The sequence below is a fragment of the Psammomys obesus genome, unplaced genomic scaffold (assembly GCF_907164565.1).
Source record: "Psammomys obesus unplaced genomic scaffold, mPsaObe1.curated_primary_1811, whole genome shotgun sequence".
Taxonomy (NCBI): Eukaryota; Metazoa; Chordata; class Mammalia; order Rodentia; family Muridae; genus Psammomys; species Psammomys obesus.
The window spans coordinates 13,526,565-13,530,501 of record NW_026596162.1 but is presented as its reverse complement, the minus strand read 5'-3'; positions in this window follow the sequence as shown (position 1 = coordinate 13,530,501).

The window sequence follows — 3,937 nt, the reverse complement described above, 5'->3', positions numbered from 1 at the left end:
CCCCCCCCCCCCCCCCCCCCAAGGATGAAGCCATGGGAGCAGAGACCAGCCCTTGCAGACCCAGGTGCCTTCACCCTCACCTCCCAGGCTCGGAAACCACGAGAAAGCAACCTCTGATCTTTATAAATGGCCCACAAAACAGCCTCTGGCGTTTTGTGATAGCAACCTTAGTGAGCTAAGCCCCAGATCTTGCTGACGGACATGCTCCAGCACCCAGCAGGACCACCTGAGATGTGGGCTCCTCCCGCTCTGCCTTCTGCTTCTTCAACTCTCTCTCGGTCATCACGGTCATTTCAGAATCCATTTCCCTCCATATCTCCATGGCGAGGGAGCGGCTCAGCTTCCCTCAGTTGGGAACTGCCTTGGACGACAAAAGCAGTTGGATACTTTTGGCTCACCTAGCGGCTTCTTTGCTCTCACTATGGAAGGTGAGTGGCATCTGTGGCCCTAACGGCTGTCACAGAGTCACTTACCCCCACTGTTGGTCAGACCTCACAAGCCCAGATGCATTCCACGGGAGGACGTGGACCCTACTTCCCTACTTCTTGGTGGGAGACACATCAAAAGTTGCAGCCAAATGTCCCATCCGTACAAACAACAAGAATAACATGACCTTTCCCAGGCCTGGCCCTGGGCTTTTTCTGCTCCGGGCCCCTAAACCATGCTTGTTCATGATCCCAATGAGTTGGATGCTGCTATCTCTGAGGTCTCTTTGAGGAGGCAGGCATGCAGGGCAGGTGGGATTTGGCCCTCGTGTCTCCTGGGGTCCAGAAAACCTTCTCCTTTAACAACCACTGCACGTTGCAGTTGCATGAAGAACTCATTCTATCCACAAATGTTCACAGTGTACTGGTCCCAGTGACCAAGCCGGATGAAGCTTCTGTTTCCTGGAACTCTGAGTGGGGCTGGGAGACAAGAAACCAACGGGGACACAGCAGTCCCAGGCAGACAGGATGGGAGCTGCAGGGACAAGGGGTCCTTAGAAAGGACTCACCTGACACCAGGGGGAGGGAAGGCTCAGGCCTGAGGAGGATGGTCCAGGAAACAGTACAGCTAGAGCACACAAAAAGGTCCTGGGATCCAAAGGCCCTAGGGTGCCAGCAAAGCTGGAAGGACTGTGGCCAAAACAGTGAAGTCAACAGAAGTGTGGACAGCCATGTCCCCTGGAGCCATCCTGAGGGTTCTGTGGATCCTGGGAGACATGAGAGGGCTGAGGGACTCACTGAGGCCCCTTAAAACCTAGCCCGTGCCCTCTCCTCCTACCCCAAGCCACATACTGAGGTATAACCGGGAGCACTGGCCCCACAGGGACTGGTTCCTGCTGGTCAGTGCCAAGGCCAGCCTCAGCTCCCTGCTCCTTGTCCCATCCCTGCCTGGGTGCTGGTGGCTGTCAGGCCGGGCAAGCGGCAGATCAAACACCCCCCCCCCCCCAGGGCCTGGCCTTGCCCATCAGGAAAACATCACGTGGCACTGGAATGAGGTGATTTCGAGCAGCCGATGTGAGGAAATGGGTATTTATGTAGCTGCGGGCATGGTTTTTATTTTCCCTAATTTTCAGATTACTTTCGATTAGGCCTCTTCGGAGTAGAAAAGGCTTGAAGTGAAATCGATCCTGCCTAAATCATTATGGCCAGCTCAGCCCCAGGCTGCCTCTGTAGACAATTACCCCAGACCCTAGGGTTAGGGGGCAGACTCCAGGCACGGGACACTTCCCGGGGCTCACCCAGACCTGAGCTGGCCCAGGGCCTTTGTGCCTTGTGGCACACAGCAGCCATTGATTCCCAGTCTCTGGCCAGAGGGGCGGGAGGGAGCTGAGCAGGGAGTAATTCCCAGCAGCATCTGGACTCTATCTCTGCTCCCGCCCCTAAGCCAGGACAGGGAGGGGGCTGGGAGAGGGAGAAAGGGAAAAATGCCCAGGCCAAATTCAAATGCTTTCATGAATTTTGCAGTAGAAATGTTTTGACGTGAATATTTTTGTCAGCCTCTAGAGTTTGCCAAAAGAAACTCAACTCCCCACCACAGCTCAAGTGTGTTCTGCAATTGGCTCTGTAGCCTCTGCAGGACAGGCAGTGGGCCCCAGCACCTGTGAGGCTAACTGGGGTGGCACGTGGGCGTTGGTTCAGGGGTCCCAGTGATACACAGGGCAGACCCATGGGGTGCTTTTCCAGGAGAAGCTCTCAGGCACCAGAGGGGTGGATCCAAATACAGGGGCAGCTGGGAAGCTGGAGGGAAAACTGGACAACACAAGAAATCCTTGTGACAGCAGGAATTTGCTTCTGGGAACTTGGAGGGAAAAAAACGTTTCTTCTCCTCCTCCTCCTTCTCCTTCTTTCTCCTTCTCCTCCTCCTCTTCTTCCTTCTCCTCCTTCTGTTCCTCCTTTTCTTCCTCCTCCTCTTTCTTTTCTCCTCTTCCTCTTCCTCTTCTCCTTCTCTTTCTTCTCTTCTTCCTCTTCCTCCTACTCCTTCCCTTCCTCCTCCTCTCCAACTCTTCCTTCTTCTCATCCTTCTCCTCCTCCTCTTCCTCCTCTTCATCCTCCCTCTCATCCTCACAGGGTCTTATGTAGCCAAGGCTGCTCTCAGACTCTGTATAGCTGAGGATGACCTTGAACTTCTGATCCTCCTGCCTCTGCCTGCTGAGCACTGGGATTGTAGCTGTGCCCCACCATGCCTGGCTTACTGGGTGCTGGAGTTGGAACCCATAGCTTCGTGCATGCTAGGCAAGCACTCCACCAACTAGGCTATATTCCCAGCCTCTGTATGCTTTCTTCTTAGAAACATAAGTTTTTATTTATTTTTGGGAAATTTCATAACATATGCAATGTATCCGAACTATTTCTACCCCAAACATTCCCCCTCCAACCTCTTTTTAACTCTGTATACGCCTCTCATTGTTATTATTGTTATTGTTATTATTTTTAACCCACTGAATATCCGTTGTGCTATCTATTTATATGCTCGCAGGCACAGGCTCACTCACTGGGACACAGAAAACTACCAGTGACCACACTCTTAAAGGAAAGAGACACTGCCATCAACTGCCAATGGCGCCTCACAGAGGGATGGGGCCTTGGGAACCCTACCACTTCCCCCCCCCAACCTCCCACCCACTCTGTGCTGGAACTGGTAACTGGTTGATCTTGTGCAGGCCTTGAGAAGGTAACCATCAGCTGCTTTGAGATCATGTGGGTAACAGCTAAGCCACGCCCAGACACGCTCCTCCCAGTTCTCCAGCTCCTGCATCCTCTCCGCCCCCTCTTCCTCCACATTCCCAGAGCTCTGGGGAGGTGGCATCTGCAGCTAAGCGCTTTCAGCTCTTTCAGCCCTTAACAGTCACGATTAACCACTCCCTGACGAATATGAATAACTAAATAAAAAGGCTCTAAGTATAGTGTTCCTTTTATCTCTCTCAAGAGATGAGGCGTAGGATGGACACACCACCCAGCCTTTCTGTCTTTATTCTCAGTGACAGACTGGGTGGGCAGAGGTGGTGTGCCCCTTCTGGATGCAATGACTGACTGTGATGAGGAAACTTCTCTGAGGGACCGAGGACACGCTGCAGCAAGTGAAGGAATGACAGAGACCTCTGCAGGCTATCCAGGACACAGGAAAATATAACCATCTTCTGATGTGGGCACGTACCCTGGTCACGGCCTGTGACTAGCTGAGACTACGAGAGGCTTATGTCAGCCAGCTTCGGCTGACTGTTTGCTCATGGGTTATGTTGTTCATAGAGATGCTTCCACTGAGAAATGGATTTTTCCTCTTGTGAAGAACTAGGCTCAGTCACCTGCTACTGAAACCGATTCACCACAAGCCACCTGACACTGTTCTCTACCCCTATCTTTTTTTCAATTGTGACAAAACATGTTTTTCTGTTCCTTTGCAGGAGCAGGGGCCAGAGGGTGGAGAGCACACCCAGGAGTGGAATTGGTGGACC